Source organism: Balaenoptera physalus, assembly GCF_965194825.1.
Source record: "Balaenoptera physalus genome assembly, chromosome: 16".
NCBI lineage: Eukaryota > Metazoa > Chordata > Mammalia > Artiodactyla > Balaenopteridae > Balaenoptera > Balaenoptera physalus.
The window spans coordinates 55726699-55743855 of NC_138898.1; the positions used below are offsets into that span (position 1 = coordinate 55726699).

Genomic DNA, 17157 nt, shown 5'->3' on the forward strand with positions numbered 1-17157 from the left:
AGCAACAGGGATCACCAACACATAATATGTGCCAGGCTCTGAGCTAAGCATTTCTCAGGCATTGTCACATTTAATCCTTGAACAGATCTTTGGGGCACAGATGAGGAAAGTGAATCACAGAGAGGTTAAGTAAGTTGTCCAGGGACACACAGCTGTTAAGGAGTGGAGCTGGGATTTAAACCCAGGCAGTCTGGGTCCAGAGTCTCTGCTTTGAACCCTTTATGGCTTCTGTGATGAAAAGGACTTTTGCTTTGTACTATATACAGTTGTATATAATTTGAATATTTTATACTGAGGATGCACACATGCATGGTTTATATAATTTTAAAAGTAGAAAAAACTAGAGAGACAGAGTGTGCCTTATTTTAAAATTAATTTTTATTGGAGTATGGTTGCTTTACAATGTTGTGTTAGCCTCCACTGCGCAACAAAATGAATCAGTCATACACATAGAGATGTTCCCTCCCTTTTGGACTTCCCTCCCATTTAGGTTACCGCAGTGCATTAGGTAGAGTTCCCTGTGCTATACAGTATGTTTCCATCTATTTTATACATAGTATCAATAATGTATATGTCAGTCCCAGTCTCCCAATTCCTCCCTCCCCACCTCTTTCCCCCTTGGTATCCATACATTTGTTTTCTACATCTATGTTTCCGTTTCTGCTTTGCAAATAAGATCATCTATACCATTTTTCTAGATTCCACATATATGCGTTATTATATGATATTGGCTTTTCTCTTTCTGATTTACTTCACTCTGTATGACACTCTCCAGGCCCATCCACATCTCTACAAATGACCCAATTTCATTCCCTTTTATGACTGAGTAGTATTCCATTGTATATATGTACCACATCTTCTTTATCCATTCCTCTGTCAATGGACATTTAGGTTGCTTCTGTGTTCTGGCTATTGTAAATAGTGCTGCTAAGAACATTGGGGTGCATGTGTTTTTTTGAATTATGGTTTGATGTCATCATCTTATGCCCCTGGAGTGGCTAATGTGAGGAGGGCATGGCCCAGTGCTTAAGGTGTGCTGGCAGAGGTCCATCAAACAGGGGCAGGAAGCATGATTTGAGCTTTGCAAGTGTCCCTGGGAGAGGCAGCACTTGGCATGAGTCATTCACATCATAGTGTGAAAGAGATAAGCCAAGGAGAGAGGCACAGAATGCTGAGGGAAGAATGATGGCTGAGGAATCAGAAGAGCTGGATTGGAGTCGAAGCTCCTCCCCTTATGACAGCTGGCCTTTATCCATATTGAGAGAGACTTCCTAAAAGGCCGGGCAGACCTGATGCCCTTGGGGGTGTTTGGTGTTGACAAGGTTCCTCTGTGAGATCTTTGCCACATCCATGCCTGTTATGACTCAGAGTCTGACCTTAGCGAACCTCTCTGTAGGCTACAGTGATGACAATGCAAATAATGAACAGTTATTTAGTGTTTACTTAGGAGCCAGGCACTGTCCTTAGCATATTGCTTCTCAACCTCTGTCGCGCACATGAATCACTTGGAGATCTGCCCAAAAAAGCAGATTTAGACTCAGTTGGTCTGGGGTAGGGCCTTAGATTCTGCATCTTAAGCAAGCTGCCGGTCTGTGGACCACACTGTGAATATGGAGAAAGAAGAGGTCAAGACATAGGCTGCCGAGGTTTGGAGCCTGCTCCCCCTCCAGCAGTGAAGTCTTAGCCATGTTATTTACTTTATAGGGTTGTCATAAATATTGAATCAAATAACACACATACAGGCTCTTGGCACAGTGCCTGGTGCATAGTGAGAGCTTGTTGACTGGGAACGATTATTATTATTAATATCGCATCAAAACCTTCTGCAACTCTCCGAGGTAGGTCCTATGATGTTCCCCTCATTTCACAAATGAGGGAACTGAGGCTTGGAGAGGTTAAATGACCCCTCAGGCTCACACCATTAAAAGGCATCCTGGCTAACTCCAGAGCAGGGCTTCTCAACCTCAGCACTACTGACATTTGGGGCTGATTATTCTTTGTAGTGGGGGCCATCCTGTGTCCCTAGGAGGTTTAGCAGCTTCCCTGGTCTCTACCCAATAGATGCCAGTAGCATTCCCATCTACCCAAGTTGTGACAACCAAAAATGTTCTCAGATATTGCCAAATGCTCCTGGGATGGCAAAATCACCTCCCCCCACTCCGCCACTGAGAACACCGGCTCTGGACTGAGTCATGTCCCCCACAAAGGCTCAGGCTCTTTTCCAAGGCATCTTGGAGATGTGATATTGTTATTCAGGCCATCTAAGGGTTAATGGAGACTCGAGCGGTATTTGAGAGAATCATCTCTAATTCAGTGACCGAAGGAGTCACATCTTTTTCTTTTTAAATGCTTGAATGGTTCCAATTCAGCTGTTATTCAATCGTTATTCAGCGCTTTGAAAAATTTTGGGTCTGATATTATATATTACCGCTTGTTTGAGTTTGGTGCTGTGAAATCATGCCATTTTTGTCTTTTTTTAAAAAAGAGACGTTGCCAACACCATCTTTAAGTATGCTTTTATTTGCCTTCTGGTATCTGCATATAACAGAGCTCCTGGAAAATGGAATTTATTATTTGCAATCTGTGGCCATTTCTATAGAGTTCTGATTTGCAAACAGGATTCACCTCCTAGTCTGTATTTTTCTTGTGTGCTTCCTTATGTTTGACTAATTTAAGGTTCTAATAGACGTGCTTGTAAAAATTTGCCTTATTTATCACTGAAGCTGCCGGAGCGGCTTCAATGAAATCATGCTGACCTCATTTAATTATTTGTAAAACATGTGTTCTGATTCAGTTGGCAAGGGTTTGGGTGTCTTTTTGTGTTTAAGAAAATTAAAGAGCAAACATCAGATAATTTTTGAGTGCTTGCAATGTGCCACTGTGGTTTATTTCTCTGAATTCTCCAAACATTTCTTGGAGGTATTTTATGCCCATTTTATGGGTTGCAGAACCCAAATCTTACGTCTCCATTTAAGATCACACAGAGAATAAATGATAGGGGTGGGATCTGAGCCCAAATGTCGCAGGGTTCATGCTCTTTCCTGCTTTTCAGGGCTGCATTTAGTGATCAAGAATGGTCTGGAATTAATGCCTTCTTTGCCCACACACTAAAGCAACCAGCTCCGACTGTCTGTTTGATGCCACGGTTTCCAGATGCAGAGCAGTCCGTTATCTGGATGTTCCATCTGCCTAATTTCACGCTCCAACTGCTGAGAAATAGCTGGATTTCCAAAGCCATAGAGACACAGCCAACACGTCTTCATTAATTCTTAGGGAAACAGAAGGATTTTGAGGCAACCTTGAGGGCCTGGTGGAATCTGAAATCCATGAATGTATAAGTGGCGCCAGTGTGCATGGGTGTAAGTCTTTTTCAAGTGGGCTCAGGAGCTGGGGGCAGTGGTGGTGGCTTAGGGAAAAAAGTAGACTGTGTTCATTCATTCAGGTTCTAGGCCTGCCAGGCGGGTGGGGTGGAAGGAAAAGGTGCTCGGCCTGAAAGATGACAGCCATTTAGACCTGAGCCAGCACCACATCGCTTGCCAGAACTCAGCCAGTCTCTGCTAAACCAGGACAGCAGAATGCTAACACAGGAGCAGCTGGCACTGATGAAGCCCCAACTGTGTACACACTGAAAAACATTACGAGAATTATCAAAGACATGGCACAGATGGGCACTATGATTATTTGGAACAAGTTTCTTAAACTTTCTGGGCCTCACTTTCCCCATCTGTGAAATGGGGATAAGACTGCATACTAAATCCGCAGGATCAACTGAGGAAATGAATGCCTTGAAATTTCCAAATTGAATTTCATTTCAACATACGTTTGCAGGATATTTTAGACTATGCCTCAGGCACTGGGAAGATGAGTTACACAGGGTTAATCTTAGGGGACCTCAATTAAGGTCTAGAGATTGTGCTAGTCTTTCCCAAATAGTGTTTTGAGGAAAACCAGTTTCATAGGCTATAACAGGTGTTGCCTGAAAGAAGGACAGAATAGTCAAATGTGTTGTGATAAATGCTGGGTCCAATATTCATAATTATTATTAGAGTAAATATGTGTTATGTGCTTACCATGTGCTAGGCAGTATGCTTTACATGTTTTTTCCCCTCTAATTTAATTCTCACAACCTGCAGGGTTACACAATAGAAAGTGGCAAAGCCAGAATTAAAAGCTAAACATGTCTCACTCTGGATACTGAGGTGTTACTCCTGACGCTACACTGATTGCTTTTTTGTGGGCCTTCTCAGAGCCTTTATATTCACATGTGCATTGAAAGTGTCCAATTTCCAGGTAGAGAGAATATACAGTGTTTCCCAAAGATATTGAATCAAAACCTCCCCTGACCCTCGTGCATTTCATGGGATATGAAAACCAGCCTCTGAGCAGAGAGTGCTTAAACACCACCAACAATGACATTGGTAACAAGGAGGTCTTCATCCATAAAGTGACACGGAGAAAGAGTGAATCAGACAGCACTCCCCTCAAGGAGCCACGCTGCTTTTCCTCCCTTCAATTACCTGGACCAGCTGCTGAATGGGTTGCCAGTGTCCTTTATAAGCCAAAGTGACGTGGACATGACAGAATTTGCTGCAAGGCTCCTCACTGCTCCATTCCATTATCTGTGTGGTTGCAGCTTCTCTCTGGGTTTTTTTTTTTTTTTTTTGCTCAGGGAACAGAGGTGAGTACCATCCCATTTAATGGGCTATTTGTTAGGGCCACCCTTGACCCTGCACTTTAGCAGTGACCTTTTCTGTTTTCTGTGAATCCCTCAATCAGCACCACTATTGAAATTGTCAGGCAAGCCCGACTGATACAATGCATGATTGATTGGCCTCGTCCTCTGCTGGGGAGACAAGTGGGGACAGGAGTGTGGCGAGATGTGCATTAGAGTAAAAATGCTGAACCATATTTTTGCACATCTAAAACACAGATGCAAAGAGAGGAGGAAATGAATGCCTCTTTTAAGCTGTTGCCAGCAGTTCACATTGCCTAGGGAAGGGACTGTGTCTGCCAAGACAAATCATTTATAGATCCCATTTTGAACTTTGAAAGTCTGCAACTTTTTTTGGGGGGTGTTGGGGGTCAAAAGTAGTTTGTTTTATCCAGGTTTATTAATAATCACCAACTAGGAGGTCGAAGCTAACAACAGGAAACTTAAATAGGAACTAAAATCTGCAGCTGTGATGTGGAAGGTAAAGTGACAAGAATTAGGTTCTGGAAGCCTGAGAGGGGCTAGCTAGGGTATCTTCTTCCTTCACTGAATGACCTACGGTAGGGGATGGGGAAGGGTCCTGAGAGCATTTGCATCACGGGGACTCACAAGAATAGGAATATGGGCTCAGACACTTAATACCTGCCCCCTTGCTGCTCAGCCACCCAGCTGGCTCTTCCTAATGGCCCCAACATATAAGCCAAACTCTTCAGCGTCACATACCTAAACTTTGCTACTTTTCCCCCAAATTACCTATCCTGCCCTCCCACTATGCCCATTTGGCTGTGACCCACTGACTGTGTTATTGTTTCCTCCCACTGGAACTTTGTGTGATTTTTGCCTTTGTCCACAATGTTCCTGCTGCCTAGAAGGCTCTCTCCCCTTTACCAGCTGCAGCTTCTACACATTCCCTTCTCCCTAGGCAGAGCTGATGCCTCTCCAGCCCACCTGTCATACTTCTAGAGAGCAGGCACCACACTGTGTGGCAACTTACGCTTGAAATGTCTCTCCACGAAGCCATAAACCCATGGGGTCCAAGGACCTGCCTATGGCAGGTTTCTGTTTGTATATCCATCATCTAGCAGTCTGTTTGCACTCGGCAGGCTCTTTATACATGTTGAGGGATAAATGAATAAATTAATGCTTTCATCCTCAGAATCTGTAAGGAAGTTCATTTTGTTGTGAGAGAACCTGCTCCCTGCCATAGCAATTTAAACACACAAACTTTTACTCTACCACATGTAAATAGGTGCAAGGCAGGCCCTCTAGGTTGGTATGGTGACTCCATAAAGTCATCACAGATACAGGCTCCTTTCAGCTAACCATTCTGTCATGCCTATGTGGTGGTATTGTCCTGGCCCAGTATGGCTGCTGCAGCTCTAGCCATCACAGCTGATTTTAGATAGTAGAATTGAGGAGGTGCTATGAAGGGAGTATCCTCTCCTTTTAAGAAGACTTTCTGGAAATTGCAAAAACATAGGATACATAATATCCTGGGGACACCTAGCTGCAAGGGAGGCTGGCGTTCTTTCAGAGGGGTAAGGGCCTAGATGTCTGATATGGTTGGCAGAATAATGACCCCTGAAGATGTCCACACCCTAATCTCTGCAACCTGTGAATATGCTATGTTACACAGCAAAGGGCATTAAGGTTGCAGAAGAAATTAAGGTTGCTAATTGTCTGACTTTGAGATGAGGAGATGATCCTGGATTATCCAGGTGGGCCCAATGTAATCATAAAGGTCCTTAAATAGGGAAGAGAATCAGAGTCAGAGTGATGCCATGTGAGAAGGACTCTACCAGCCGCTGCTGGCTTTGAAGATAGAGGAAGGGGCCACAAGCCAAAAAATTCAAGCAGCTTCTAGAAGGTGGAAAAAGTTAAGAAAATGAATTCTCACCTAGAACTGCCAGAAAGGAACCAGCCCCACCAACACACTGATTTTAGCCCAGTGAGAACGATTTCAGACTTCTGATCTCCAGAAATGTAAGATAATAAACTTATGTTTTAAGCCATGGACTTTGTGTTAATTTGTTACATCAGCAATATGAAGCTAATACATACATCTGTGTAGGCAGCTAGTGGTTTCTGCTGCAACTCTTCTTTCCAGAATGCATCTCAAAGGATGTTATTACATCACTTAGGACAGGGGTGGGCATAGGGATCTTTTTAGTGGGAAACTTACAAAAAATCATGGTCTATATCAGAGGTTAGCAAGCTTTTCCTGTGAAAGGCCAGATAGTAAATATTTTAGGCTATGTGGTCATTAGGCCAAATCAATGATGCTGTGTAGATACGTACAGAACCAGTTAAAACGCAATCATTTAAACATGTAAAAACCCTTTTTAAGGATCATACACCATGATCAAGTGGGATTTACCCAGGGATGCAAGGATTCGTCAATATACGCAAATCCATCGATGTGATACACCATATTAACAAATTAAGGAATAAAAACCATATGATCATCTCAATAGATGCAGAAAAAGCTTTTGACAAAATTCAACACCAATTTATGATAAAAACTCTCCAGAAAGTGGGCATAGAGGGAACCTACCTCAACATAATAAAGGCCATATATGACAAACCCACAGCAAACATCATACTCAATGGTGAAAAACTGAAAGCATTTCCACTAAGATCAGGAACAAGAAAAGGATGTCCACTCTTGCCACTCTTATTCAACATAGTTTTGGAAGTCCCATCCATGGCAACCAGAGAAGAAAAAGAAATAAAAGGAATACAAATTGGAAAAGAAGAAGTAAAACTGTCACTCTTTGCAGATGACATGATACTATACATAGAAAATCCTGAAGATGCCACCAAAAAGCTACTAGAACTGATCAATGAATTTGGTAAGGTTACAGGATGCAAAATTAATGCACAGAAATCTCTGGCATTCCTATACACTAACAACGAAAAATCAGAAAGATAAATTAAGGAAACACTCCCGTTTCCCATCACAACAAGAAGAATAAAATACCTAGGGATAAACCTACGTAAGGAGGTGAAAGACTTGTATTCAGAAAACTATAAAACACTGATGAAAGAAATCAAAGATGACATAAACAGATGGAGAAATATGCCATGTTCTTGGATTGGAAGAATCAATATTGTGAAAATGACTATACTACCCAAAGCAATCTACAGATTCAATGCAATCCATATCAAACTACCAATGGCATTCTTCACAGAATTAGAACAAAAAATTTTACAATTCCTATGGAAACACAAAAGACCCCAAATAGCCAAAGCAATCTTGAGAAAGAAAAATGGAGCTGGAGGAATCAAGCTCCCTGACTTCAAACTATACTACAAAGCTACAGTAATCAAGACAGTATGGTACTGGCACAAAAACAGAAATATAGATCAGTGGAACAGGATAGAAAGCCCAGAGATAAACCCATGCACATATAGTCACCTAATTTATGACAAAGGAGGCAAGAACATACAGTGGAGAAAAGACAGCCTCTTCAATAAGTGGTGCTGGGAAAACTGGACAGCTACATGTAAAAGAATGAAATTAGAACACTACCTAACACCATACACAAAAATAAACAAATGGATTAAAGACCTAAATGTAATACCGGACACTATAAAACTCTTAGAGGAAAACATAGGAAAAATTCTCTTTGACATAAACCACAGCAAGATCTTTCTTGACCCACCTCCTAGAGTAATGAAAATAAAAACAAAAATAAACAAATGGGACCTAATGAAACTTAAAATCTTTTGCACAACAAAGGAAACCATAAGCAAGACGAAAGGACAACCCTCAGAATGGGAGAAAATACTTGCAAATGAAACAACAGAAAAAGGATTAATCTCCAAAATATACAAACAGCTCATGGAGCTCAATATAAAAAAAAAAAAACAACCCAATTAAAAAATGGGCGGGAGACCTAAATAAACATTTCACCAAAGAAGACATACAGATGGCCAAGAGGCACATGAAAAGCTGTTCGACATCACTAATTATTAGAGAAATGCAAATCAAAACTACAGTGAGGTATCACCTCATACCAGTCAGAATGGCCATTATCAAAAAGTCTACAAAGAATAAATGCTGGAAAGGGTGTGGTGAAAACGGAACCCTCCTGCACTGTTGGTGGGAATGTAAATTGATACAATCACTATGGAGGTTCCTTGAAAAACTAAAAATAGAACTACCATACGACGCAGCAATCCCACTGCTGGGCATACACCCTGAGAAAACCGTAATTCAAAAAGACACATGTACCACAATGTTCATTGCAACACTATTTACAATAGCCAGGACATGGGAGCAACCTAAATGTCCATCAACAGATGAATGGATAAAGAAGATGTGACACATATATACAATGGAATATTACTCAGCCATAAAAAGAAATGAAATTAAGTTATTTGTAGTGAGATGGATGGACCTAGAGTGTGTCATACAGAGTGAAGTAAGTCAGAATGAGAAAAACAAATACCATACACTAACACATATATATGGAATCTTAAAAAAAAAAAAAAGGTACTGGTGAACCTAGGGGCAGGGCAGGAATACAGACATAGACCTAGAGAATGGACTTGAGGACACGCGGCGGGGAGGGGGAAGCTGGGGCAAAGTGAGAGAGTAGCATTGACATATATACACTACCAAATATAAAATAGATAGCTAGTGGGAAGCAGCCGCATAGCACAGGGAGATCAGCTCGGTGCTCTGTGACCCCCTAGAGGGGTGGGATAAGGAGGGTGGGAGGGAGACACAAGAGAGAGGGTATGTGGGGATATACGTATGCATATAGCTGATTTACTTTGTTATACAGCAGAGACTAACACAACACTGTAAAGCAATTATACTCCAATAAAGATGTTAAAAAAAATTAAAACAAAAAACACCCCGTTTTAGCTGGTGGGCTGTACAAAACTAGGCAGTGTAGTGGATCTGGCCATGGGCCGTGGTTTGCTGACCCCTGATCTAGGTTGTCACCATGAGGGGTGTTTCTTTTATTTTGTAGAAATTCCAAAGAATGAAATATAAAAGAGGAAAAAAAAGTAGAAATGCTCTTTCATTACTCTCCTTCCTCAAATTTTACCTGTACAGCAGGGCTTCTCAACCTTGGCACTGTTGACAGTTTGGCTGGATCTTTCTTTGTTGGGGGGCTGTCCTGTGTGTTGTAGGAAGTTTAGCAGCATCCCTGGGTTCTACTCACTCCAGGCCAGTGGTATTCCCTTTCCTTCTCGTTGTGACAACCCCAGATGTCTTCAGACATTGCCAAATGTCTCCCAGGAGGCAGTATCACCCTGGTTGAAAACTGCTGTACTCCTGCATATGTAACCACTCAGCACCTGGGGAGTGTCCTTTTGGCATTTCTTTTTCTACTTTTTCTATGTCTCTGTCTCTCTGTCTGTCTCTGTGTTTATTTATAATTCCTTCCTTGTTTCTTCCCTCTGTTGATCCTTTTCTCCTTCTTCTCCTCCTCTTCTCTTTAGAAATAGGTCATACTATACATTTCTATTCTGTAACTTATTAAAAAAAACCCTTTTATTGAAGTGCAACATAGATACCTAAAAGTGCACACATAGGAAGGGTACAAGTTATACATTTTAACAGACTAATTATACCTATGAACTAGTGCTCAGATTAAAAAACGTTAGCCCTCATCAACTTTTTATTTAACAGTATATTTTATGAGTTATATATATCATATCATTTATATATTATTTTATAAACTATAGATGTACATAAAATATGTAAATTTATACAATATGTATTTTATATATTATTTTAAAATATAACAAAGTATTGTGGATACCTTTCTGTATCAGCCCACGTAAATCTCCTTCATCTTTGTTTCAAGGTGGCTGGAATGTGGCCCAACCCCCGCATCCCTAGGGATGATTTGCATGTAAGCCAATCACCATACTGCATTCCCTAGACCAAAGGATTTGTTCCAGAATGGGCATGTGGCTTAAATAAAGCCAAGGAGTCAGGAAAGAGATGCTCACTCTTTTCCTCACTGGACTTAAAGGAGAGTGCATGTGATGCTGGGGCTTAGGCAGCCATCTTGTCTCTTTAAGGGGAGGCTGGGGCCTACTTGGAGGAAGCAGAGCCTAGACATGGAGAGAGAAGATTGGATCCTGGTGGCATCTTTTGAGGCCTGATTACACTGTACCTGAAGCTAGACGTGCGCTGGGGTAGTTGATCCAGCATCCTGGCTGGTAAGAACTCAGCCAGCGGGTGCAATGTCTTCTAATTTCCCACCCTTTTATACCTCATGTCATGCCAATCAGACTGCAGGTACATTTCCTAGAAATACGACCAAACACATATACTGTTTTATCTTGTGAAAGCCACTTTGCAGGAAGCTCTAAAGAAATTTGGTGCATTAGTTTCTTATTGCTGCTGTAACAAATTACCAGAAATGTAGTCACTTAAAACAATACAAATTTAGGGGCTTCCCTGGTGGCGCAGTGGTTAAGAATCCTCCTGCCAATGCAGGGGACACGGGTTAGAGCCCTGGTCCAGGAAGATCCCACATGCCGCGGAGCAACTAAGCCCGTGCGCCACAACTACTGAGCCTGCGCTCTAGAGCCTGCGCTCTAGAGCCTGCGAGCCAGAACTACTGAAGCCCGAGTGCCTAGAGCCCATGCTCCGCAACAAGAGAAGCCACCACAATGAGAAGCCCACGCACAGCAACGAAAAGTGGCCCCTGCCGCAACTAGAGAAAGCCCACGTGCAGCAACGAAGACCCAATGCAGCCATAAGTTAAAACAACAACAACAACAAAAAAACCACACACACAAATTTATTCTCTCATAGTTTTGGAGGTCAAAAGTCCAAAGTGGGTGTTTTGGGGCTACAATCAGGGTGTAGGTAGGGCTGTGTTCCTTTCTGGGGGCTCTCGGGGAGTTGCTGTGGCCTGTGATGGGGGTGGCAGCTCTGACGGTCTTGGAATTGCCTTTGTGGTCATACTTCATTGTCCTGAACGACAGCTTCTGGCTTCTGTTGAGCTGCTGCTCCATACCATCTCCTTATCAAACGGCCACTTGTCCTACCCTCAGAGCTGTCCCGAATGTACTTTCTCCTTCTTTTCAATATGGATAGGCTGAGAATTTTCCAAGTCTTTAAGTTCTCATTCCTTTTTGCTTAACAATTCCATCTTCAAATCATTTCTTTCTTCTCACATTATCCTCTAAACAGTCAGGTGGAACCCAGCTACTCCTTCAACACTTGGCTTAGAGGTTTCCTCAGCTGAATATCCAATCTCATCACATGCAAGTTCTACCTTCCACAAAACACTAGGACATGAGCACAATTCAGCCAAACTCTTTGCCACTTTATAAGGATCGCCTTTCCTCCAGTTTCCATAGCATGTTCCTCATCAGAATGGCCTTTACCATCCATATTTCTACCAACATTCTGTCATGATTCCTTAGGTATTCTCTAAGAAGGTTGAGGCTTTCTCTAAAACTCTCCTCTTCCCTTTCTTTCTTTCCTTCTTTCCTTCTTTCTTTCTTCCTTCCTTCCTTCCTTCCTTCCTTTCTTTCTTTTTCTTTCTTTCTTTCTTTCTTTCTTTCTTTCTTTCTTTCTTTCTTTCTTTCTTTCTTTCTTTCTTTCTTTCTTTCTTTCTTTCTTTCTTCCTTCCTTCCTTCCTTCCTTCCTTCCTTCCTTCCTTCCTTCCTTCCTTCCTTCCTTCCTTCCTTCCTTCCTTTCTTTTTTTTGGCTGCATTGGGTCTTTGTTGCTGTGTGCAGGCTTTCTCTAGCTGTGGTGAGCGGGGGCTACTCTTCATTGTGCTGCGTGGGCTTCTCATTGCGGTGGCTTCTTTTGTTTCAGAGCACGGGCTCTAGGCTCGCGGGCTTCAGTAGTTGTGGCACATGGGCTCAGTAGTTGTGGCTCGTGGGCTCTAGAGCACAGGCTCAGTAGTTGTGGCACACGGGCTTAGTTGCTCTGGGGCATGTGAGATCTTCCGGGACCCTGGCTTGAACCCGTGTCCCCTGCATTGGCAGGTGGATTCCCAACCACTGTGTCACCAGGGAAGACCCCTATTTTCTTTCTGAGCTGTCACCAGAATTGCCCTCAATGGTCTGTTCACAGCCATGTAGACCTGCCTCTAAAAACTCTCTAGCCTCTACTCATTACCCACATCCAAAACCACTTCCACATTTTTAGGTATTTGCTACAGTGGCACCCCACTTCTTGGTATCAATTTCTGTTTTAGTCTGTTTGGGCTGCTATAGCAAAATACCATAAACTGGGTGGCTTATAAAGAACAGGAATTTATTTCTCGTAGTTCTGGAGGCCAGAAATCAAGGTGTCAGCAGGGTTGGTTCCTTCTGAGGGCTGAGGGGGAATCTGCTCCAGACCCCTCCCCCAGCTTCTGGTAGTCTTAGTTATTCCTCAGCTTGTAGATGACGATTTCCCTGTATCTTCACATCATCTTCCTTCTGTACATTTCTGTCTCCTTTTCCAGATTTCTCTTTTTTATAAGGACACAGACATATTGGATTAGGCTCACCCCAATGACCCTATTTTGACTTGGTCATCTGCAAAGACCTTATTTTCAGATAAGGTCACATTCACAAGTACGGGGAGTTAGGACTTGGACATCTTTTTGGGGCCACAGTTCAATCTGTAACAACATCTTTGAGGGTTATTATTTTGTCTACCGCACTTGGGATGTAGTATGTCTCAGAATGTTTTTGAAACTCCCTCAGTCGTCAATTTTTATAACTTTTGGGAGAGAAACAAATGCAGATGCAGGAACAAACGCATCCACCTGGACAAATAAAGCCCACCCTCAATCTGTTTCTGCATTTGCTGGGGAATCACCCCGGAGCCTGTGTGGACCACAGGAGGACCTCACAGACCCTGCACGCTCCTCTGCCCGACAGCTCAAGTTGTCCACAGTCTTTGTAACCTTGCATTTATCTACTCATTTTGCAACACACGAGCCAGGCTGATCTCATTCTTTCATTGCAAATATAATGGAGCACTAAGGAGATGTCGAGGGGGATGCTGTAACCCTGAGGTGCAGGTTAGGCCTTCGGGGGGAAATGGTACAAAGTCAGCCGGAGTGTGAGCCTGGGATCCAGGAGAGCAGTCAGGGCAGGGCCCTGAATCTGGGGTCTCTGTGTGGAGGTGGCTCCCAGAGTGATGGGAATGACCTCTTGCTCTCTACCTGTCTCCCCAGCCCCTGGGCTGTGAGCTCCAAGCTGTGGTTGTTCTGAGTCGCTGGCCCCAGTATTGGACACAGGTACAACCTAGAAACCCCACAGTTCTTCACCGAATCAATCAGTTGAATGAATGCTTGGGGCGTGGGCCTGGCTTCCTCAGAGAGCAGGGCCGATCCAGGCAGCCCTGCAGGAAGGGTTTGCAAGGAGGTAGCCTTCCCCTTCTCTGCTTTTATTCCTGCCCCTTAAGTCATTAAACAAATACATTTAGATTCTGATTTTGACAAAGTTCGAAGGGAGCTGACGACCAGGGACATCCATTAGACTGTCACTTTTGATTAATGGCTCTTTCTGAGAGCTGGCACCTGGGGGTTTTGTTCTGTGAATGTGGCTTCCATTGGAGGGGAGCAGACCATGGCGCCGGTGTTTGGAGGATGCTCAGTTGTGCTATTGCTTCCAATGCCTCCCTGTCGCCTTTCCCAAAAGAAAAGGGCTTTTCCCCCTTTAGAGCTGTGATAAAATACACACAACATTAAACTGATCATTTTAACCATTTTAAGTGTACAGTTCAGTGGGATTAAGTTCATTTACAATGTTGTGTCACTACTATCCATCTCCAGAACTTTCTCAGCTTCCAAACAGAAACCCTGCACCTTTTAAATACCAACTCCCCCTTACCCCTCTCAGAGGCCCTGGTCACCACCATTCTACTTTCTATCTCTATGAATTTGCCTGTTCTAGGTACCTCGTATAAGTGGAATCATGCAATATTTGTCTTTTGGGGTCTGGCTTATTCCCTTAGGACAGGCAGTTTAACAGTGTCTTTTAAACAATTTCCAGGGAGCCCATATCGCTCCATTCTCTACCCTCCTTTGACTCCTTGGCACGGCAGGAATCACTGTGCCCTCTTGTTCTGTTCAGGGCCAGTTATGCTCAGAGACTGAGATTGTCTTTGCCAGTAATTTATTTGACACAGATTCACTGTGGGAATTTTGATTTATAATAATAACATTTCACAAACAAATAGCATACAGGATAATGTTTTTTAATAAGCCAATAAAGAAATAACACAGTCCAAAACCAATGATAGATTAATTACACTACTGTTCCCAGCAAAGAGGAGATGAAAGAAAGTCCAAATGTAGTTGAGGTGTACCTTTCTACACTTTGTTCTCGGTAGAGTCAGTCTCTGGGTATCAGCTGGGTATCAGCTGCCCGCTTAGGTCCTGCGCTGCTGGGGTGCGTAGCTAGTGGGCTAGCTAGTGGTACCAGTGTTGGCAGCCAAGGTGGGCTGCTCCGAAGGTTATTACTCCAGGGATGTTACAGGGCTTGTGCCACTGCCCACGAGGAGTAGCCTCTCCAAGGCAGGAACAGATATCCCTTCACTTCTTGAGCCTGCTGCATGGTTTTACAGCACTGCCGACCAAGAGTGGGTAGCCTGGCCACGGCAGGAGCAAGTGTCTCATGATGAGACACTTGGAGAGCTGTCAGATCAGCAAAGAGTAGCCTTGCCTAGAGAGAACACTCTCGAGTTGCTGGTCAAACCTCTTGGTGTTTAAAGTTTAAAAGTCCAACATGTGATGGGCACTGTTGCTGTTACTATGGTGTCAAAGATGTAATGATCTGCTCCACTCCAGGTGTGAGAGTTCAACACCCTTCACAATCTATCTCCAACCTGCCTTCCCCTGTTAAGTCCTGTCACGCCTCCTTTATTTTATTTTATTTTATTTTTTTTAGATTTCAGACACACAAAATTTTCTGGAAGTGTTGGAACACGCCAGCATCTCAGACTGCTTCATTTTTGTATTTTTTTGTTACATCCACCCAGCATTCTCTCACATCTCTTCTCCATCGATCTAACTCATCCTAAGGCCAGGCACAAAGGGCCCCCAAGGCAGAGCCAACCTTCCCCCCAGTCCAGGCTCTTTGTAAATTCATCTGTTAGATTCTTGCCAAGTTGGATCAGCAGGATCTGTTGCTGTCTCTACTGTAGGTGAGGGAGACCATGACTCCTTAAGGGCAGTGATGCTTCTTTGAATAATGCACTTATGGATGAGATCATGGGCCTTGGAGTTCTTCAAACTTGGCTTCTAATTCCAGGTCCTTCACTTGGCTGTGTGACAGAGGGGAAGTGTTGTCTACCCTTTGAACCTTTTTTTTTTTTGGTCTGTGTAATACATGTGGTGGACAGACTTTCAGGTGGTCTTTATGATCTCTGCCTCCTGATGTTCATGACTTTCTGTGGTGCCCTCCCCTTGACTGTGGGTGGTACCCATGACTTGCCTCTAACTCATAGAATGTGGCAAAGAGGATAGGATGCTGCTCCCATGATTGTGTTATTGTCTACAGAATTCCATCTTGCCAGCAGACTTACTGGTCTGGAAGAAGCAAGCTGCTATGAAGCACGTGGCCCTGTTGGAGAAGCTTCCAATGGCAAGGAGCTGTGGGCAGCCTCTAGGAGCTGATGGTGGCCTCCAGCAAGAAACTGAAACCCTCAGTCCTGTAACAACTAGGAAGTACATCCTGCCCTCATCCTGCCCTGAGGGAGCTTGGGAGCAGGTCTTTCCCCAGCTGAGTCTTTGATGAGGCCACAGCCCCACTGACATCTGAATTGCAGTCTGGTAAGACCCAGAGGTAGAGACTCAGCTAAGTTGTACCCAGACTTCTTACTTATAGAAACTATGAGGGACTTCCCTGGTGGCGCCATGGTTAAGAATCTGCCTGCCAATGCAGGGGACACAGTTTCGAGCCCTGGTCCAGGAAGATCCCACATGCTGCAGAGCAACTAAGCCCATGCGCCACAACTACTGAGCCCTCGTGCCACAACTACTGAAGCTCGCATGCCTAGAGCCCATGCTTCGCAACAAGAGAAGCCACCGCAATGAGGAGCCTGCATACCACAGTGAAGAGTAGCCCCTACTCACCACAACTAGAGAAAGCCTGCACGCAGCAACAAAGACCCAGTGCAGCCAAAATTAAATAAATAAATAAATAGATAAATAAATTTATAAAAGAAAAGAAACTGTGAGATACTAAATGCTGTTGTTTTAAATTTATGAGAATGTATGTAGCATAGGTAACTAATACAATGGGTATATCAGTATCTTCCCTAGGTGACAATCCTCATGGGGATGGGTAAATGAAGTGAAGCATTTAGCATGATACCACGTGGTAAAACGTGAATGAAGGTTAGATGTCATTGCAATTATCATCATCCCTACATCCGCTAGACCTGAACTTATAATAGACAATCAGAATGGTAGCTAGGTGGCCAAATGGATGAATGAACTAGTGAATATCCTCC

The 17157-nt window shown here is 43.4% G+C and overlaps 1 protein-coding gene and 2 long non-coding RNA genes across 3 annotated transcripts in view; 2 read left to right on the forward strand and 1 right to left on the reverse strand.

The window, feature by feature from the left end:
* LOC309644864 overlaps positions 1-9570 on the forward strand; it is a 60141-nt gene extending 50571 nt beyond the window's left edge. The window contains exon 2 of the long non-coding RNA XR_014254630.1: positions 9210-9570. This is a non-coding gene — a long non-coding RNA (uncharacterized lncRNA). The remainder of the gene's footprint in view (positions 1-9209) is intronic.
* RBFOX1 (RNA binding fox-1 homolog 1) overlaps positions 1-17157 on the forward strand; it is a 2204869-nt gene that overhangs the window by 128081 nt on the left and 2059631 nt on the right. The gene's annotated exons all lie outside the window — the stretch shown is intronic.
* LOC309644867 overlaps positions 1-17157 on the reverse strand; it is a 793618-nt gene that overhangs the window by 56073 nt on the left and 720388 nt on the right. The window lies entirely within an intron of this gene.